At 38.3% G+C, this 23,246-nt stretch overlaps 1 pseudogene; it reads left to right on the plus strand.

The window, feature by feature from the left end:
- Positions 1–13,947: 13,947 nt before the first annotated feature.
- On the plus strand, positions 13,948–19,427 carry LOC118614983 (annotated as a pseudogene).
- Positions 19,428–23,246: the final 3,819 nt, after the last annotated feature.

Here is a 23,246-nt window from a genome sequence, read left to right on the forward strand (position 1 = left end):
TTAACAAAAGATAACTGAGATTTCTAAGCTTAAAAAATTGTAGAAGCATTTCTCAGAATTCAATTAATAAGATCATCATCATCCATAATTTCTCCTGATGTTTATACTTTGTAATATATATTCATATTTACTATAGGATTTTTTCCCCTGAATTCTGAGGTTCCATTGGAAAAAAAGATGCCATTCAAGAACATTTGGTTTCAGTTTCCACAAGCATAGTTGTGTATTGATGTAATTGTTCCCCTTTCCTTTCTCAGAAATGCCATTGCCTTTTTCAAGTTGAGGGATATAGAGACACAAATCATGAAGAAAATTAAATAGTTTTTTCATATGCTCATCAGAAAATAGAACATTTAAAACAATATTCTAAAACAAATGATCATGATTGACTATTGGTCAACAGTTTCTTCTGGTCTTACTTCTTGATCCACTGACCTTAGACTAGCAGACATTAATGCATTCATCTGCTTCTGTCCGGAAACAGTCTATAAATTCCAATGCTTAAACTGGTAAGTTTGTTCTCACAATTCTGTTCTATGCTGAATCAACAACACCTGATAGAGACATTTCCACTGAGCTTCTGAGATTATCTTTTCCTGTTGCTTCTCTCCAAATACCCAATTTTTGATGATAGCTGATAGCAGAAGACTTTGGGCAAGCATGAGAGAAAGCAGAAAACATCTGTTTTGAACAAGACTAGATGGCTCTATTTAATCAATTATGGTAACCAACAATATCAGAATAGAGCAATAGAATCTTCCCTATATCATGATTTCACAAAGACTTACATTACTCCCAAGGCAACATGTTATAGACAGTGAGGACATTAACAACCATCCACAGGCTTCAAAATCCAACCCCTAAAGTGCATGCTCAGATTCCTACCAATCGACAAAGGTATTTTAAATCCGGAAACAAAATCTTCTTTAAAATGAATGTTCTAATGTCAGACACAGAATATGAACAAGAGTACGCTTTTACCTTTCCTGAAACATATAGTCATTAAAACATATATTAATATTTTTACCTGAACAGAAATAATCAAGGAAAGATTGAGTTCCTGGTTTTTATTTATCAGCTTTTCCCACATTTTAGGTTCGATACACAGGGTAGCCCTTTCAATAGTATAAAATTAATTTAAAGTATATAAAGCCTACCAAGTGTACCTATTTACTTCTAGATGCCTTCATTGTATAAGGTTGCTAACCTAAAAATTAAAGGCCTTTCAAAGTGAGGGGCAACAAGCATTTATTTGCAATCAATAAGAACAGCTACTCGGAATGTTGTGATTGAGGCAGAGGCCCAAATAATGTTCTGATTAGTAGACAAAGGCAATGGTATTTCTGAGAAAGGAAAGGGGAACAATTACATCACTACAAGGAAGGTATTTCTACTGGTGCAGTTAAACTAACATAGTGAGGTTAATTCTAAATGATATTTAAAATTTTCAGTCTCATAGTCATCAATCTGGTAGTCATAAAATCTGCTTCCTTTTTGTTTTTACAAATACTTCTTTTGGACACAATGTTGCTTTAGGCCCAGTGCAAAGTTTATGCTGCCCTGTTTTATCATTCCAAAGGTCTGAGACATAAGATATGCAAGGCAGTTCCTCTGAGATGGCAGCTCCAGCTCCATTTTTAAAGAGGCTGCATTTACATTATTTTTTACAAGGTGAAAGATTAAGCCTTTGGTGCTACCTAGTGGTCAAGTGGGTAGTGACTACCTAGAGGGAAAAACCCAAAAATTTTTTTTGAGTAAAAGATAGCTTGACAGTTTTAATATTCTGAATTCAGGATCTGGGCTTCAGAAAGGCAATAATAAAAAGAATTTTCAAAGAAAACTGGTCACATAATTAACCTAAGTGCACAGGTACCTGAGAGTGAGCAATTGTTACACCTTTTGCTCTCCCAATAACCAGAGTAATAATAAAACTTTTTATATACAAGTAGGTAACACAGTAATTATAAGAAGTTGAATGACTCTCAGAATCCTTCTGTTTTTTAAATGACACCATCAGTACAAAGCACTCAGAGTTACCAGGATATTAAGTGAAAGTGTTCTGATGAGAATAGAAATCTCTGCTAGCTTGGCTGATTATACTAAAGGGAAAATTTTTTTTTTACTTCTTTTTAAGAGTAAAATGACTATTCTAAGACCAATTTTGAACTGCAAGTTCTCTCCTTCTCTGCTTATTAATTTTAATTCGTCATTATGTGTGTGTGTTTTAAACACATAGAAATATGCACGTAGTTAGAAGATAGTATTAAAGCTTTTGGCTTCAGCTTTAAAATGTAACTAACCTTATTAATACAATACACTAATGTATATGCCACATTGAGTTGACCACCTCAATTTGAGTTCTGCAAAAAAGTAAATAAAGACAAGACTGTATATGTAAAAGCCACTTAGTTACCCAGTATGTTTTCTCTTTGTCTCTATGAATTTTTATTTCTTTTAAGAAATTTGCAGCTAATCAAAAGTCACTTGTTAATTAACTCAATTTAAATTAATCCAAAGTCATAAAGTCATTTCAGTTGAGACTACAGAGCAACATAGTCACCATTGATCTTAGAAGTTTTTCTAAAAGGTGAAATATTAAAAATTACAAAGAGAGTAAGTTGGAAAAACTAAGTCAAAGACTTGCAGCATTGTCTAAAGTTCAAAGAACCAATTTTTTTTAAAGGATCTTTTATAATAATTTAATTAGATTAAATGCAAATTAGTAGCTGTCTAGAGTGGGGAGTGCAAAGGAGTAGGAAGACTGGCTGTAAAAAGGCAAGAGGGAACTTTGGGGCAACAAAAATGTTCTGTATATTGATTGGAGTGGTGGTTACAGCTGTATACATTTATCAAAACTCATCCAACCAAATATGCTAAACATTTCCATTTGTGTATGTAAATTGCACCTCAATAAAACCAAAAATGAGATCGAAAGCTTCATTTGTGGAGTTTGTGGGCTTCAGCAATAGAGAACCAAATAGGTTATGTCAAGAATAATGCAACCCAGCATACCTTGTTTCTTTTTGCCCCCTAATTTAGTAGATCAGTTTTTTCATTCACTTTATTTAGACTGGGGGAAAAAAAGCAGTTTACCCATTTCTCTCACCCATTCAAACGTTTTTTGTAAATCAGGTAGTTTCCAATTCTTTGCTTCCAACAAAACAGAAAGAAGACCTAATCAAATTGTTAGCTATTACATCATTTAAAGTAATTTTTTATGATATTTACTACATGATTTAGGAAATATAATTCTGCAAAAATTCAAACAATTAAACAAAATCTCTATGACAAAATTCTATCTGTTACAATCCACTTAATTATGTGCACAAAATTTCCAAGTGCACATATGTAAAAGGAGAATTCAAAATAAAACTGATGCCAAATTTTGTCTTGTTCTAAAATAAGTATTATTTATCCACAGGTATATTAAACTAATTGGGAAGAACCCATCTATTCTATTAAGAGATTCAGTACCAAGATAATTTTACTTTCATGGGTGACACTTATAAAAATGTGTAATAAATTTATACTGTTTTGAATTATTACGTACTGTACCTAATTGCAATAAGTCGAATAAAAGAAACATTTTAATTCTTCAAAATTTATAGAAACTTTATATTGATTGACTTTGTTGTTACAGAGAATTATGATATGGTGAACAACCCCCCAAAATTGTAAGTTTAAATTTAGGATAACATTCTGGTAGGCAAGGTGAGAATGAAATTGAGAAAAAGAGGAATAATTCAAAATGTCTGCATGTTTATATTTATGAAATAGATAATGGCATGTATAAAATCATGGATACATTTTTTAAATGATGTAACGGTTTTATTTTTTAAATGTCAGTATTGACCAGAAACTTATATGTATTTAAACTTACAATAATAATCTTTCATCAACTTCAAAACGTATGGGGAGAAGACTTCCGCTTCTGAGAAATGGAGTGGATGTACTTATTACTGTTCCTCCTACTAAGTACAACTAAAGGTTTTGGACATTAGTATAAAACAAATATAAGAAGACTCCGAAAGGTGGTTAGAAGGTGGCAGATTGGCTAGGGACTTCAGGACCCCACGATAGTTAAGTTCCCTGGGTTTTTCTCTTTGCCTTATGTATCTCAGACTTAGAGATCAAAAAGCCAGCAACCCCCAAAACACCAACAGCCACAGAGAATAAAGGCGGGGGCAGCCTCCAAAGACAGACAGAAAACTTTTAGACAACTGCTCTGCTCCAGCCAAACCACACAAAAATCTGATTCTACCCCCACCAGCAAAGGCCCATTGAGGAGCCTAGACTTCCACCCTCAATAGACAGTAAACCCCCAACATGCACCCCAGGGAGGTGTCAGAAAAATGAGTAGGGAGCCAGATCCTTCATCCCTTCCCAGTGGAAATGCGCTCCTCCCCCCAATCCTCACATGTCAGTAGAGACCTAAATATCTCCTACCGAGGTAATAAAGCACTTGTTCCTCAACCCTCTGGGGTGGAAAGTCAAGATTTTTATCACCGCCTAGAGCTAAGCAAGTGACCACCCCAACTTGTGACCTTCACTCCCATCTTGGTGTCAATACTACTCCCAAGTGGGGAGTAGTAAGAGGCACTCCTACCACAAGCAGCAGGGAGGGATCAGTGAGTGAACGCCTAGGCGGGAGTCAGAATTCCCACTCCAGTAATGAGGACCCCTCTGGGGTGTCAATGGAGGCTGACTGGGGAATGTGGACTTCTGGAAGTAATAAAGTTCACCCACCTACCCCTGTTGTAGTGGTGTCAGAAGAAGCCACATATACCGTATGATTCCATTCATACAATAAACATGAAATGACAAAAGAATAGAAATGGAGACTAGATCAGTGGTTGCCTGTGGTTAACAATGTGGTTGGTGCAAGTGAGAAAAAGGTGGAAAAACCATAAAAGTAACCTTGAGAGATACCTGAAGAAGATATTTGGTATCTGGAATATATCAATGTCAATATCCTGGTTGTGACAGTTTTGTAAGATGTTACCGTTGGGAAGAAACTGAGCAAAGGGTAAAGGATCCATGGGTTCTCTCTATATTATTTTTTACAACACCATGTGAATTTACAACTATCTCAAAATAAAACATTTAGTTAAAAATGTGTATGAAGACATAGGAAATGCATGAGCAGAAAGCTTTTTTAATTTAATTTTTTTATTTTTTAAGTAAGTTTATTGGGGTAACATTGGTTAATACAATTATATAATTTTCAGGTGTACATTATAATTTAACATCTGTATATTTCATTGTGTGTTTACCACCCAAAGTCCAGTTTCCTTCAGCTACCATGTATTTGATCCCCTTTACCCTCTTCACCCTCCCCATATCCCCCTATATTTGACCCCCTTTACCACATCTACCTCCCCACTCCTCCTCCACCCCTACCCTCTGGTAACCACTAGTCTATTGTCCATGTCCATGAGTCTCTGTTTGTTTGTCCCGTTCCTTTGTTGCTTTTAGGTTTATATCCCACATATAAGTGACATCATGTGGTTTTCAACTTTTTCTGTCTGGCTTGTTTCGCTTAGCATGATTATTTAGAGGTCCATCCATGTTGTCGCAAATAGCAGTATTTAACCTCTTCTTATGGCTGAGTAATATTCCATTGTATATATGTACCACAGCTTCTTTAGCCAATCATCTATCGTAGGACACTTCGGTTGCTTCCATGTCTTGGCCACTGTGAATAATGCTGCTATGAACGTCGGTGTGAAAATATCTTTTTGGATATGGATTTTCAAGTCTTTGGGGTAAATACCCAGTAGTGGGATTGCTGGATCATATGGTAGATCAATTCTTAGTTTTTTGAGGATCCTCCATACTGTTTTCCATAGTGGCTGTACCAATTTGCAATCCCACCAGCAGTGTATGAAGGTTCCTTTTTGTGAGCAGAAAGTTTGAGTGAACAAAATTACATCTGCAATTCTGGTTACAAATAAGCCTGGGTAATTTAGCCTGATTTTTCTGTGACTCAGTTCTAGACTATTGTTTTGTTTCTGCTATTGCTCACTGTTCAGATATTTGAGTCGCAAGACCACCAAAATCCCATGATCCAATTTGCTTTCACTCACCTTGGCCTTTGGGAGAGAAAAGAAAAGGAGATGGAGAAAGAGTATTTTCCCTTTGCCCTATTGTCCTCAGTTATGGGCTGAATTGTATCTCCCACCCCCTCTAAAATGTATATGTTGAAGTTCTAACCCCTAATACCTCAGAATATGACTTTATTGGGAGATAGTGTCTTTAAAGAGGTAATTAAGTTAAAGCGAGACTGGGACCTAATTCAATATGACTCATGTCCTTATAAGAAGAGATTAGGACACAGGCACATATAGGGGAAGACCATGTGAAGACATTGGGAGAAGATGACTGTCTCCAAGCCAAGAACAGAGGGCTCAGAAGAAACCAACACTGCTGACACCTTGATCTCAAACTTCTAGCCTCCAGAACTGCGAGAAAATCAATTTCTGCTGTTGAAGCCACCTAGTCTGTGGTACTTTGTTATGGCAGCCTTAGCAAACTAATACAGCTTCCTGTGTTTGGACCTAGGCCTAGTCCTTTTTAATTAAGGAGCTGCTAAGATGAGATCGTAACATTTAATAAGTCTTTAATGAAGATTTGAGCACAAGTGAAGAAAATGACAATAGAAAATCCTTCAATTTTGATGGCAAATATTATGAATCTTAGAGACCACAGACCCAAGCCCATCTAAGAGTTTTCCAACTGGAAGCAGACCAACTATGGCCAATACTCCCAATGCCTGCTCAAGTTGGGCTTCTTACTACTGGCATTTGCATCTCTTTCCTGGTGGGTTTCTCAAAAGCCAAGGAGGCCTCATTCACAACCTACTGGAAGGGACAAAGAATTAATATGCCAGGAAGCAGTCTTCAACCAGTAACAGCTGGGAGTCAGTGTGTAATTACCCAGCTCCCACACTCCTCAGCTGGAGTGACTCTGAGGCACATGTTCCACATCACGTCCCAGAGTTTCTCCATGGGGTTAAACTCCAATCATTCATGCTCTATTGGCTGCCTTTCCTTCCCTAACTTCACCCATCTGCTACTGAAGTTTCCCATTCCTCCAAAATAAACTGCTTTCCCTCAATTTTGTCTCAGGAACTGCTTCTGGAAGAAACAAGACTAAGGCACCTGGCTGGTTTCTTATTTGCTTCACAGTATTTTCTTGGTACAAGTCAACTTCTTTCTACCCATTGCCCAAGAGCAATTAATGATGGCTCTCTGTCATAGTGCCAGGATCTCCAGCGCACTGTCTCTCAATAATTCCTTATACCTTTCTTTTCTTGCCCAGATCTTTTCTTCTCCAGCATGGGTAACAGTCAATTCTATTGAATATTAAGCAAACACAGTTTCTAAACTGTCAGAAATAGCTTTATTTTGTTCAAATTTGCAATAAAAAAGACTACACCCTCTGTGGTCTTGCCCAAAATAACTGAGTTGAGGGGGAGCGCTGATCATCTGTGACAGTTTAAATGAATCACAGAGTGCAAGGGCTCCAGTCCAGCCTCTGACACTTTCTCCTCAGCCCATGGATTCTATATCCACTCCAAGGAAGAAAACTGGCTCTAACTCTACGAAGAGTCCTTTCCAAATCTATTATCTATAGCATAAGTACTGACTTCAGATATTTACTAATGTAGGTGGTTCTCCCAACTTGCCTCTACCATGATTTTCAAGCATAAATTTTAAATTCAGGAGCTTAATTTTTGATCACCAATGTTTTGCTGTGGTCACCCAAGACATGAAGGGAAAATGCCTTATCTGCCTCCATAGGAAAAGAAGAAAAGAAAAAAGAAAAAAAGAAAAAAAACAATCCTCAAGTCCGTGTCTCAGAACTTGTCCTGAATATGTAAATGCACAGGAAATGTCCTAGCAGAATGCAGACCACATTGCACAGTCACCTTTGGAAGCAGAGTGAAATGGGGAGGAGAGAATGGCAAGGAAGGCCTTTTACCCTATGCTGTTTGGTATAGGTTGAACCTTTTATTAAAAGAATGAATTTCGGTATTTATATGGAATTGTTTAAATGATTAAGAAATAGAACTTTTAAAGAAATGAATGAATTACCACAAGGTGGTTGTAGAGAATGTAGAGAATCATAATATCACTCTGAAACTGAAGGGCAAGAGGAAGTATTCATTAAGCTGAGGATCAAATGCTATAGCCCCTTTGTAGCTACAAATATTTATTAACTAGTTCGACCTAAGGTTTAATTTTTCCATAAATGGCAAGCGATGTTGTATTATACTCTTCTGAGCAATGCTTTTCTGGTTATGTTCTCCTATAACCTGCTTTTCTGTTAACTGGCCTGAGATGTACCACTACAGAAACTGAACAATTGGGGTTCATTAAGGTCAGAATTGATAGAACCTTAAGAAGAGATCCACAAACTGATAATAAAAAATACCTTTTTTCCTTAAGTGATGTGAAATTGTGGTAACATATACTGGATCTGCACACATTTCTCTCCTTGAGTCTTCCTGGATAGAAGGAGGCATGAGTGTTCTGAAGAAAGAGCAACCGCAAGTGGGCTGCAGCATCCTTACCTAAGCCTCACCATGTTTGACTGGTCTGCATCAATGACCACTATGTCTTTGACCGGTGGCTTTGCTCATTCTTTTTACTCTATCCCCTTCCCAGTTAGGCCCCAGACAGTAGGTGTGAGATCTGGATATGCTCACCTGTGATGTGCTATTTCTATTCTCTAGAGGCCAGATTTGGTTTCTAACACCACCGGTATCATCATGCTGGGACCCTTTGAAACGGGTGCCAGATTTACTTCACTATGGCTGGAGGTCACCATGAACCCTCAGATTTATTTCCCTTGGGATCTAAAATCTGTCAGGACTGGACAGCAGTTTAACTCTTGCATGTGTTCTATTAGATCCTGGTTCATGACCCTTGATGCTCATCTCTCACCCCAGCTGTGCCTTATTAATTTTCTTTGATTCTAACGAGGGCCAATTCCAGTAGAGGTACAAGTCAGGCTCCTTCATCATTAGTCAGAGTTCCCAGCAAACTGTGCTGGAAATCCTTAGCATTTTAGCAATGTAGTCCTTGCTCCCCTAGGACTAATAGGCAAACCAGGCTTATTTCTGAGTTCAAACGTCTCTCTCTGTGTCACTTAATTGTTACTGTTTGGTTTTTTCATTCCCCACAACGTTTCTCTCACTGTTTATTTGCCAAAAATTTTTAAGGGAAGGCAACCCTTTGTTGACCTCACAGGGTGCAAGGACCTTGTCAGTTCACAATCCCTGATTTTTTATTTTTTACACCTACAGCACCTGGTCTTCTTAGGTGGTCTTCCCCTACATAGCTTCCAGATCAGGCTTGTTCAGGGTGGCATGGCCGTAGACCTATTTTCAATTTGAAGACTTGCTTGTTCCTGTGCTTTCTCCCACTTTAGCATCCTGAGTCCCTTGCCAAATAAATTTGATAATGTTAGACGTTTTCATTTTTGTCTAACGATTTTAAAATGTGATTTCAAAGGCAATTCTAATTCATAATTCTCTGGTGACTAGGGTAGATCTGCATAATTTTGTATAGACTTAGTGATCATTTATATTTCCTTTTTCTGTGAAATGCCTATTCGCGCCTTTGACCATTTTTCTCTTGGATTATTGTTAAATATTCTGGATATAATCCTATGTAAATTATGTGTGATTCAAATAAATCTAGTTTGTAGATTTTTGGTTTTCTTTCTTTAGAGTGTACTTCTATAAAAGTTTCTGATTTTAATGTGGCCAGATTTATGAACCTTTCATTTTTATGTTTTTTTTAAAATTTGTATCTTATTTAATAAATATTTCCCTACCTCAAAGTCATACAGTTATTTCTTTTACATTTCATTTGAAAGTTTTAATGGTTTGTCTTCAACATTTTTTTGCTTAGTTCATCCGGAATTTATTTTTATGTGTGATTAATGTATATACAATTATTATCGTGTCATTTATTGAATAGCACATCTTTTACCCACCTGTCTTTAGTGCCCACTCTTCAGATATAAAGGCGTCTGCTGCTGTCTTTCCATTCTATTCTATTGGTCCAGTTTGTCCACACAGTCTACCACTATCAATATGCATGGTTTTAACTACAGTGGCATTATAGTATCTTGTTATATTTTAGGAAAGTGCTCCAACTTCCTCTTTGTCTTTAGCAGTATCTTGCCTCTTCCCAACCTTGTACAACTTCATTTTAGAATAAATTTGTCTAAATTTCATAAACACCTTATAGAGATTTTTCTAGGAATTCTATCAAAGTTGTAAATCATATTGGGGAAGACTGACATTTTTGGTAATTTTGAGGCTTCCTAACCATGATTATGGGATATCTTTCCATTTAAACAGAACTTCATCAGTGTCTTTCAATGCTTTTAATTTTTCCCATTAAGATCTCGCATGTCTTTTCTTTCTGAGAATTTATTACTGATTACTATAAGTTTTCCATTAAATCAGATTATTTCATCACATTTCCTACCTTTTTGATTTGCTAGAAAAATGCAATTGAGATTTGATGTATTTATCCAACCACCTTGTTATACTCTCTTATTAGTTCTTATGTCTTAGATTCTTTTGTATTTTCTCTACAGACAATCATATCATATCACCTATAAATAATGAAAGCTTGCTTTCTTCCCTTCTGATCCTTCTAACTTTTCTTTCTTTCTACTCTCCATCTTTTTTATTTTTATTTTTTATTTTTTGGCTATTGTTAAAAGCTCCCCGCCCCCATTCTCTGCCTAATTAATTCTACTATGTCATTTTCCATTTCACATTATAAAATTTGACTTTTTATAAGGGTCTGCCTCTTTTTAATTCAATGCCAATAATGGAATTTTTGTTCTTAGCCTTGAAATGTCGGTGAAAAAATTCTCAGCCAGATAAGAAAAAGAAAATGTTCTTTCCCGCCCCCGAAGCAGGGGAGAAGAATGAATGTGTGTTTTTAATATAAATTTGTCTTTGTAAATAACAATGATAATTTATCAAACCCCTAGACTTCAAACACTTTAGACAAGACCTTTTAAAATCACCCTACCTGGAAAACATCTATAATTTTGACCACTCATCTTTCTTAATAATTTAGTGCTATGGTGATAATATTAACATCTCCATCTACGGGAAGGTAAAATATTTTGCGAATATTTTATGTCAAACCAGAAAAGAATTATTAGCAATCTTCTTTTCTCACACACAGAATAAAATGACTCTACTGGATTTTTATTAAACGATGTGCAAGGGACTGTTGGATGACTGATCCAAGCAAAAAGTGGAGATGCAAGGAGCTTAAAAATGAGCCCACAATAAAAATAATAATTAATTTTTAATTTAAAAAGTCACGTAAGATAAATCTCTATTTGGGCGACTGCTGCCTCTGCGATCTTTCCCTAGCTAGTGCAAAGACCCAGAACTATTAGAAAGCAAGAAAATATAGAATTTTATTTTGTTGTTGATTTTTGTCAAGAGGTTTTTGCCAGAAGTCACTCGTTGTATGGGTCTAGGTAGTGTCTTATCTGTGAGTGTACAGCAGTTCAATCAGAGCAGGCGGACTCAAATTTAAGTGCATTGGCATCTCCAGGAGGGTTATTGAAATACAGATTCCTGGACCCCACATCCAGTTTCTGATTCAGTAGGTCTGGGTTCAAACCTGAGAATTTGCATTTGTAATACATTTTTAGGTGATGTTGAAGCTGCTGGTCCAGAGAACACATTCTGAGAACCACTGACATTGTAGAACAATTGCGATTCCGGCATTTGCGTTATCATTTTTTTGAGTTGATCAAGATATAATTATTTCAAGCTATAATTCAAAATGATTCTCCGTGAGAAATGAGGCTGAGAGAGAGAGTATTCTCACCTTGCTGGTGGACACAGATGCAGAACACAGAGGTTACAACTGGTTGCTTTTCTTCAGTAACAGAGATCCACAACCCATCATTCCAAGATTTTAATTTTAAAAGGAGGGCGGGGAGAAGGAAACACTGGGAAGCTGTGTGACTTTTTTCCGCTTCCAGATACTTACATTTTCTCCTTATTTTTCCTTGGAAGGAAAGTGTTACTGTACAATCTTTAGCTTTCCCAAGAAGTTAATGCTTTCTTCTTTTGAGTGTGAGATTTATTTCTCCTGTGCAAAAAGCCCATGTGAACTGTGTGTTTAGGGTTCATATGTTTATTTGTGGGTGAGACTGACTTGTAATTTCTCTTTCTTCCAGTGTCTTTGTCCTGTTTTTAACATATAGATTATGTTTTTAACATAAAAGCCTCATAAAATGAATAGGGGGAATATTCTCTTTTTATTTTCTGTAAGAACTTCTGCAGGATTAGAATTATTTTTTCTTTAAGTTTTTGGCACACCTTGCTGGTGTAGCAATCAGGGCTTGACTTTCCTTTGTGGGAAGACATTCAACAATTCAATTCTTTCTGTAGCTGACTAAAATGAAAGATTCAATGTGACTGAAAAATGAGTTATCATTATGTGGTACCCCCAACCAGCAGCTAGCTTCAGAAAGAAAGAGTAAAGCCTGTCTCCACCAACTGCCATTTCCTAAAGGAAGATCACTCCAGCTCAGGGCTCCTTTCCTTAAAGATGAGTCTAAGGCAGGAGGGGGATGGCTCAGAGGAGAAGACCTGTGAGTTATGTTGGGAGCAAGGGCACTAAGTGTTCAATTCAGGAAGAGGCATCAGTGTTTTTCAAACTTTTTAAAAAATGTTTTATACATATATATGTACTTGCTAATACACACAGAAATATATTTAACTGAAACAAACATTTACAAAACTATACTTACACTCACTATCTGTGATGCAGGCAGGTGTTATCTATTCTATTTCATTCTATTCCATTCCACTATGTATACATTAAAATATTTGTTACAAAATATATGTACATTTTATATATCACTATGCTGTATATTATTAAAGACAAAATATTTTATGTGTAAATAGTATATATTTTTTATGTATTATTTATTCCATTCCTTATATATCGTCTTTCAGGGTCGAGGATGAGGTTTGGAAGTGGACATATGAGCTCGGCCAGTGCTGGGGATTCCCACGACCCCACATTTTCACATCCATGTTACCTGTGGTTTGAGGTTACTCTGTTCAGGGACAGATGATGTCCCTCTTCTTCACCTGCCAGTGGGGAAGATTCCAGGGTTAGTCAAGATTCGCATTTATCGTCAACTGAAGTGGACTTAAAATGCTGAGTTCCTGTTTCATGCTGTGGCATCTGGGGAACATGGTAGGGCGGCTGGAAATCCCCCCCCCCCCCCCACCGCTGCTTTCACCGTCTAGCCGCAGAGGTGAGAATCGTGGTGAGAAGCCATCCGAGGCGGACCAAGAGAAGAGAAACTAACTGCCTTTGAGAGGAAAATACTGAAGCGGTAACACACCCCACCTCCTCCACACACACAATCTTCTTACGCTCCCCTCTTCCGACTCTGCCCCTCCCCCTCTCTCCACTCTGTACCTCCTCCTCCACCCCTGTCCACTTCTCTCCTCCCCGCCCACCTTCCCCGCAGGCCGATAACTCGCTGCGTAGCAGCTGCTCAGAGCCTGCGAGGGGCGGGCAGGCAGTTTGCCCAAGCCGTGAGGGGTGGGAGCCTGGTCGTGGGAATGCTCAGCCCGGGGTACTTCTGGGTCGCCGCGCCGCTGCCTGGCGGCCGGGGGCCACGTGAGCAGGCGGCCGGGGTGGAGCCGGAGCGAGAGAGGAGGAGCGCGGGTCACAGCGCGGGGACTCGGAACTGCGCGGACCACCAGGAGGAAGCCTGGGGGCGGTGCGTGAAGGCTGGGCGTCTCAGGCCCCCATTGGGCCGCCCTAAGGGACTTCTGGGAACCGGCTCCTCCCGGGGAGCGCGGAGAATAACCCGGCTGGGGTTTAAGCACGGGGTTGGGGCAGCGTTCCTCCGCCCTCACAGCGCCGAGCAATTATAGTCTCAGGGCCTGAGGTGGATGAGGCTGGACCCCTCGTCCTGGACCCAGCCAAGGCGGATCCGGGCGGTGGGTGATGCGTGGCGAGTCTTGCTTTTCCCGCGGCCGTCACGGAAATGCTTGCACCCGGGCCTGGATGGAGACTGGGACAGAGATGGACACTGCGGCTCGAAACACCAGGCTCGGTGGGGGATGCCTGTTGTGCAAAGCACCGGAGCGCCTGCCCGGAGAAAGAGGCATCCGCACGCTCTGCGAATACCGCCCGAAGGATGTGCGAGACGCCTTTACTGGGTGAAATTTGGGACGGTAGTTATGTCCCTCAGAGATCGCCCAGCTGGGGTAGTGAGGAAGGGGTGCAGACTTCTAGTCTAGATTCCTCTCGTTCTCCCCGTGGAGCCCTGGAGTGAGGTGAGGTGGGGGAGAACAGTGAGAATGGGTCTCGTCCCTGACGACGGAGGGAGGGGAGTCTGCCCAGACCTTTAGACCCTTTGCTTGAGGGAGGTGTACTCTGGGTGTTCCTGTTCTGCTGGGATCCTTCAAGGAATCCAGGTCCTTTGGGGAGGGTCCCAGGAGAATACTGCCCCTTCAGATCTCACAGCGTTAGTGTGGATGTAACTCATTTTGTGCAACAGCTGTTTTGTCTCTCAGACACACCCTCTGGGCCTCACATCGGAATCCCTCAGCCAGAGATGGAGTGCGAAGGGCTATGGGGGTAGGGAATCTCCTCTCAGACCAGAAAATTCAGGAGCCATCCAAGGAGCTTAAGCAGGACCTGGATTCCACATTAAAGAGTCATAAGTCCTCTCCTCTCCCCATTCTAAAGCCATCTTCCTAGTCTTCATTTGGTGTTCTGGTTATTAGAGTGGAGTTTGAATAATATAATTGAAAAACTTGAGTAGAGAGAGAGTAAGGATACCAGGTTTCTTTAGCTTGACTTGTGGGTTTCCTACTCTAAGTAGGTGAGATATATAATATCCTGTGACTCTTATGCTAGGCCATAGATGATCCTGTGTTATAAAGCAGGGCCCCCAACACCAGAGCCATGGACTGGTACCGATCTGTGGCCTGTTAAAAACTGGGCATACAGAAGGTGAGTGGCCAGTGAACAAAGGAAGCTTCATTTCTATTGGCAGCTGCTACCCAGCGCTAGCATCACCGCCTCAGCTCTACCTCAGGTGATCAGGCATCATATTCTCATAGGAGCAAGGGTCCGTGGTGCCAAAAACGTTGGGGCCCACTGAAGAGGATGGAAGGGAGTATGACCATCAGGCAGGAAAGTCTCAACCTGGTAAGGGGTAAGCGTGGCCAAGAAGCCGTATATAGGGAGACAGCACGATCATGTGAGTTTTACTGCTGCTTGGGTCAGAAGAAGTGAGGCAAGAACCTGGTAAAAACTCAGACTGGTGGTCAGTCTAAGAATCAGTCAAAATGGAGAACTGCAAAATCAGCAGTTCAGGTTTTCCAGGCGTCCTACCGCCCAGTGTCAGGCTTCTGGCGGGGATGACCAGTCTCTGTGGGCTGAGTTCCATGTGCCTGGTGTGCATTCGGATCTCCCATGCATATTCACAGGGGCTGGGGAAACTGAGGCAGGAGCCTGCAGAGTGACTAGAACACCCAGACACCTGAGAAATGTTTCCCTTATTTTCAAGAGATCTACTCCAAGAACGCTCTTCCATTTCCCAAAATTTTCACCAGTGATTCAATGGGAGGCTACCAGGTCCCAGACTAGATTGAAGACAAACAGAAAAAATCTAGGTGAAGAGGTAGAGATGTGTGTAGATGAAGATGTGGATGTAGTTGTGGTGCTACATAACTGTGTGATCTGTTAGTCAAAAGAGGTATGTACCCCTGTTTGTTTATATGAGGAGCAAATTTGAAGTCAAAGAAGCTTGCTGTTGTCCCCAGATGTAGGGTTTGTTGGAGAAAAGCTTCTGCTCCAGGATAGACTTCGAGCAGAGCAATTGTCTAATGCCAAACACTATGTCTCTTTTCCCCCATTGTTTCCAGATTCTACCTTGTGTCTAGCATTAAAATGTTTACACTACTTCAAATATAAGACTAATAGTTTACTCTAGGACCTCACAACCCCCACTTGTACCCTGGCCTCTCTCAGGTCAGTTTCTTTTCACAGGTCATTTTCTCTTCACAGGTAGCAGAAGAGGATAATATCCTCATCATAAAGTAAATACGGGGGAGCGATTTAAAACATTGTCTCTCTGCTGTGGGAAGAATTGATGAAAATTAAAGAACCTACTGAGCTAAAGGGAGCTTTGGAGTTTGGTGACTTGGGGTGTGGGGCAGTCCCTCCAGAATGCCAAGGGCTTCGAGACTAGTGTATCTCTCCCTAAGCGTTTCCTTCCTCAATTTGAGAGGGCTTTCTAGCATAGAGCTGAGAAAATGTCTACTCCTTCGTGTCTCTGCTGACACCTGGATTCTCTTCTCCAGTTGTATGTCCATGTTCCTATTAGTGTAACACAGGAGCAAGAAGACCATTTCAGTGGTCTTCCTTTCACATCTCTCTAAAAGAAATGTGAAAGATCATATGCCTCCCCCCACAGGCTTAGATTGACCTGAAATGCTCAGCATGGATTCAAACAGTTGCAAGGAATACAATTTCCTCTCTCTCTCTCTCTCTCTCTCTCTCTCTCTCTCTCTCTATATATATATATATATATATATATATATAAACATGTATTATATATTAACAATATATATATAAACATTTATTAACTATATATATATATTAACATGTTTAAATAAACATTTAATCACTCTGTCACATGTCCAGAGGAATCTAAATGCCATAATGTTTTGACACCTATAATTAAAATTTAAAATCCACGAACACCTCCTTAATGGCTGGAAATTTTACATTGCTCCTTTTTATTCCTTTGAATTTTTCATTTTACTTCCCTTGTAGCTATTTTTTTTTTAAGTTTTCATACCTGGCTACATCCTAAAATAATGCACTTTTATTCTTGGAAATCTTTTTTTGATCCATCTATTATGCTTCCTTGTAATAAACTATGTTCTTAAAATGAATTTATTTCCTGTTCTAAGTGTTTAAAAAGTCATATGTATTATTAAGATAATATCACAATTATTAGAGATACACAGTTGATCAAAACTATAAAACAGATTTTGGTAAATAAAATTATAAAAAGTGTAAATTTTTAAAAAGTAAAATTTAACTGAAAATGCATTTTCTACTGAGATGGATACGGGCTTTATTTTTTCAACTTCATGTCGATTAAAGTTACTTATTGTTACTATGAGGCTGGTTCTATATGATTTCTATTCTCTTTTTAAAGTTTTACCATGAAATAATTAAAGAATATTGTTTACATAAATAAGCATGGAAATAATAAGTATGGGAATGAAAAAAATTTTGTTGTAGCACAATTTTTTAAATTTCTTCTTAGTTGTATGCCAAAAATCGCAGTGAGCTATTATTAAATATTATTTTTAATAATCTCATAACTTGAGTGTAGAAGTCTTCAATTTTGTTGAAGCAAAGAATTAGAAACTACCTGATTCACAAAACTAGTTTTACACCTGTATTAGGTTCTTTCACTTTCTTAGTTCTTAGAAGTATACCAAAAAGGCTTTACATATTCGTATGAAAAAAAACAAATAATTATACCTGTTTGTGAATTTTAATTAGATGAAATGGGTTAGAACAAAACAAACAAACCCTAAAATTGGAAATTAAAAATCAACATGTTTTGAATAGAGATCTTTTCTCATTTCTTATGTCATATGAAAGTGCCTTTAAAAAGAATGACAAAGAGATAGACACTTTAAAATGATGTGTGTGTATAATTTCACTGTAGAAAATGGTTGATTTTATAATCATGCGTCTGACAGATGTAGAACAGTGTGTCAACATCAAAGAAGGAGAAATTTATCCAAAATAAATGAACCTGGACCTCTAAAGTTTAGGGTATTATATCCAAGACTGCTTTTGGGAACATTTTGTTCTATCCATACATAAGTGGATTTCTGTTTTTAAGAACACAATTTAATCTACTTAGTGGAAATTAACAGCAAAATGAAGAGAAGATATTAGGTCATCAATAATTTTAAGTACAGAAATTCTATTACTGATTGCTATGTGTATTTACAGTAGAATCCACAAATCATTTTCTTCAGATTAATCTAAATCTAGTGAGTGTACAATAGAAATAAATAAATAAGCAGAGAAGTAATAGTATATCATAAACCTGTACCCAAGTAGACAAATCTATTTATATGATTCAGTAACATTTCGTAAAAGTTAATGAAAATATTTCCCCATGAGTCTGAGTAAGTTCAAGAAAAGGTACATTAAAGTACTCCTAATATGTGTTTATTTTTACTCCAAAATGTAATGTTGATATGTCAGTGAGAAATGTTCAGATTTTTGGCTCCACTAGCTTGAAATCAAGCAGAATAAGCAAGTGAAGTACAGACGAGTGAATGGGCCTAGTATTTCTTTACATGACTTTTGTAAGTTTAGAACATTCTAATCCTAAAACAGGTATGGATTGGAACCTTGCCATGAGGTTTGGGCTGAATGAAATTTTTAAATGTTAGTATTTCTTGCCAGTGCTAAAGAGCCATTCATTTTTTACAATTATCAGGAAAGTTAGCCTCGAGGTCATCAGAAGAAAAATTTTCAGCATTCCAGCTTCTCCACCAAGAATTTATCTGAGTCCAGAACATTGTAATATAGGCCAACACTCCCCCATTTCTTATGCTACATGTCACCTACAATGAAAGGTTATTCAACCTGGAGCATTACTGACATTTAGAGTTGAATAATTCTTCATTGTAGGGGGCTGTCCTCTGCATTTTAAAATGTTTAGCAGCATTTTCCACTTCTATCCACTAGATGCCAGTAGCACCAACCCCTCAGTTGTGACAACCACAAATGTCTCCAGCTATTGCCAGATGTCTCCTGGAAGGCAAAATGGTTGAGGACCATTGCCCTCGATAGAAATATACATGCAAGACAAAGAAAGACACAAAGCTGTGACTAAGAGAGCCTTCATGGACAGGTTTGGAATTGTCCTTTCCTTTGGTCCTCAGAAATATCTTATTCTAAGGTCAAAGCACCATAATTTTATTTGAGATAGGTAAGCAGTATACCTTTCTCTCGTAAAGTGGGAAAAATATTTGTGAAAGAGGAAGTGGGTACAGAGTACTGTAAGAGCAGTCATAAGCACATAACTTAAAAAAAAATGCCTTAAAACTACCTTAAAGCATTTGCTTAAGCACATCATTTTAAAATGTGTGCCCATGGATGTTGGAGGTATAGATTCTCTTAAAAATTTCTGTACCTATTGGAAAGTTTTTTGATACTCCCAGAAATCCAAGAACCCCCTTTTGAAGGCTGCTACTCTTGGGGACTGGTACAAATACTGATACAAATACAGGGTCATAGTGGATAAAGCAGAGCAAGTAAGTTCTACATGCAAGGCAGGAACCTCCATTTTTTTCTCTAAGGTGAAACAAAGAAATATCAGTTCCCTGAAGTTAGACCCATTACATATCCTAAACATTTAGGGAGGCTCAACACATATTGCCTAACTCTCGCATGTATCAGAGTGATTCCTTCCTTGATATTAAGTGGGACCTCAGCGTTTAGAAATTTTAAGCCTTGTGAATTGTTATGATGGTCCAATGAATATTATTAGCATATTTTGAATTCACATAGAAATATATTAGCTGTGTTACTAACTAGATTTAAATATTTTACAGTACCCTCAGCAGAGGGTGACACAAAAGCTTTTAGAAATGTCAGCTCCTCTCCCTACCATTTTTATAACTGTCCACCCAGTTATGAAGGTCATTAAAAATGTTAGCAGACATCTCAGAAGTGAAACATATAGTCAGGTGCAGCAATAATCTACCAGAAAGTACCAGTCCTAGGTCCCAAAGTCAATTAGAGACTTCAGAAATTTATATTGGGTTAATATTAAAGAAAAATATAATCACCAGTCACATAAAGAATTTGTCAGAAAAATATAATGTCTTAACGTTTATCAGACACTGTAAGTAGAGTAACTTGAGAATTGCACAGCATTTGCAATATTGAATATTCATATTGCATTTTAATTTATTTGACAACCCATGACTACATTTATGCACTCTTAGACATTAATTTGAAGGATAAAAAAATTGCCTGCTCTAGACTGGGCAAAATGACATAGATAATAAGAAGCTTTGTTCATTCCCTCTTGTGACCACATCAACGGTGTTATGGAAACATAGAGCAAATAGCAAGCAGAGTCACCCTGGTGCCTAGATGAACAGAAGCACTACAACTAGGGAGAGAAATGAGACATCCGCCTGCAATGGTAGAAGGTAGGAGGGAGTAGGAGGGGGCAAAGACACAAGGCTGCCCAGTCCCCAGTGACTGAGTGAGACAGAATCTATAGCAGCAGCAGACACCTCTTAAAGGGGCCGCATCTGCAAGCGGATTTTCACAGTGATGGACTAGATTGCTCTGAGCACCAGAGCCAGGTTGGCTGCTCCAGGAGCACCAGGGACTCACAGGGGTACACTGAGTTGTCTGAGCAAGGGCCGGAGGCTAGGCTTTCTCCCAAGCAGAAGTGCTGGTGGTATCCGTGGTTCCTCAACTGAGCCCTCCTGCCTCCCAGTGTGTGGACACAGTTCTACCATAGCTGAGGCCTCATCAAACTGGATAACAGAGGTCTCTCTGCCCAGAGGATTCCCTGAAACTCTGCCTATTCCAACTCGCAGCTCTACCCAAGCCACATCCAGTTGTCCTCTGTGAGTCCTGTATCCCTTGCTGAGCAGCTCCAAGACCCACACTTGTGGCAGCTGACTTCAGTTTCTGGTGTGGCCTTTCGACGTAACTGGACACCTACTTCACAAATCCACACTAATAAGACCTGGAGACTTAGGAGCTTTGCTTAATACATAGAAACAGATATGGAAAGGCAGCCAACATGAGAAGACAAAGAAGCAGAAACCATATGACAGAACAGAACAGAGATCCAGATATAACAGAGTCAAGTAATTTAACAGATGCAGAGTTCAAAATGCTGGTTATAAAGATGCTCAATGAACTTAGGGGAAGTGTAGATGAATTCAGTGAGAACTTCAACAAAGAGATAAAAAACATAAAAATGGAAATGGAAATTATAAAAGGGAACCAGTCAGCAATGAAGAACACATTATCTGAAATGAAGAGTACATTAGAGGAAATCAACGGAGTGGATAAAGAAGAGGATTGGACCACCAATATAGAGGATGGGGAAGCCAAGGACACTCAATCAGAATGGCAAGAAAAAAGAAACCAAGACTATAATAATAATTTAAGGAGACTATGGGACACATCATAATTAAAATGCCAAAAGTTAAATACAAAGAAAGAGAATCTTAAAAGCAGCAAGAGAAAAGTAGTTAGTTACCTACAAGGGGGAAGCTGATTTATCAAAAGAAACTTTGCAGTAAAGACGGGCTTGGCACAAAATATTCAATGTGATGAAAACCCAGGATCTACAACCAAGAATACTTTATCCAACAAAGCTATTGTTAAGAGTTCAAGAACAGGTAAGGAGCTTCCTAGACAAAAATAAGCTAAAGGAATTCATCAACACCAAGCCAATGTTACAGGAAATGTTGGAGGGACTTCTTCAAGAAGAGAAAACATGTCTCCAAAACATTAATAAAGAATGGTAATAACTACATTCCTATCAACAAGTATCTCAAATGGAAAAGAATTAAGTGCGCCAACGAAAATATGGAGTGGCTGAATGGACAAGACCCCTACATATACTGCCTACAAGAGACTCAGTTCAGATTAAAAGACACACACAGACTAAAAGGAAAGAGATGGAAAAAAATATTGCCTTGCTGGACCTAGAAGGTATTGTACTGAATGAAGTAAGTCAGATAAAGACAAATATCACATGATTTCACCTACATGTGGAATCTAAAGAACAAAATAAACAACGACAACAAAAATGGAAACAAGCTCATAGATACAGAGAATATTTTGAGGGCTACTAGGTGGGAGGGGGTTGGGATGATGGTGAAAAAGGGCAAAGGAATTAAGAAGTACAAGTGGATAGTTACAAGATAGTCACAAGATATAAAGTGTAGCATAAGGAAAATAGCTAACAATGTGGTAATAAATGTGCAAGGGGTACTAGATTTAGTGGGGTGATCGCTTTGGAAGTTATGTGGATCTCTGATCACTATGCTATACAACTAAAACTGGTATATTATTGTATGTCGACTATAATTGAAAAAACTAATTGAATTGTAGAAAAAAATATGAGCAACTAATTGTCTATTCTATTTCAATAAAGCAGGAAAAAAAATTTAATTGTCTGCTCTGCAAGGTAAGTGTATGAAATTCAGGACATTCCACTTAATATGGCATTTCAGTTTTAAAAGTCTTGGGCTACCAAACTTGTAACAAGATGTCCTTCAACAGGTAAATAAGTAAACAAATTGATACTTTCATACAATGGAGTATTTAGCAATTTTGTTAAATGAGCTATCAATTCATGAAAAGACATGAAGGAAACTTAAATGTATTTTGCTAAGTGAAAGAAGCCATCTGAAAAGGCTGCATACTTCATGATTGCAACTGTATGACATTCTGGAAAATGCAGAACTACGGAAACAGTAAAAAGCAGTGGTTGCCAGGGGTTCATAGGGCAACAGGGATGAATAGATGGACCTCAGAGTATCTTTAGGGCAGTGAAACTATTCTGTATATACTGTACTGTGATTACATGTCATTATACATTTTGTTAAAACTCACAGAATATACCACACAAAGAGTGAACCATAACATAAACTATGGACTTTAGTTAATAATAATGTGTCAATATTGGTTCATAGACAGAGACAAATGTACCACACTAATGCAAGACGCTACTAATAGAGAAAACCAAGGGAAGGGGGACTGAGAGGCATATGAAAACTCTGTGTTCCTACTCAATTTTTCTGTAAACCTAGAACCACTCAGAAAAATAATTTTTTTTAGTGGGGGCATGGTTTTATATAGACTAAAATGCTATTATAATTGTAATTGTTTTTTATACATGGAGAAATCAGAGCAGGGGCACTTTAAACTCAAAATACACAATGCAATTTAATTTATGAAAGTGTTTACCCAGATCATTAATATTAAATAAATTTATATTAAAATTAAGTTCTATGGATTTATTTTACTGAGTAAGTACTGGTTTAAGTTCTTATTGCAGAAAGAGTTTGTAAGTAATTTTTATGACCACTAAGTAATGGTCTACGGTCAAGTTGCATA

Source organism: Rousettus aegyptiacus, unplaced genomic scaffold, assembly GCF_014176215.1.
Source record: "Rousettus aegyptiacus isolate mRouAeg1 unplaced genomic scaffold, mRouAeg1.p scaffold_m13_p_1, whole genome shotgun sequence".
Taxonomy (NCBI): Eukaryota; Metazoa; Chordata; class Mammalia; order Chiroptera; family Pteropodidae; genus Rousettus; species Rousettus aegyptiacus.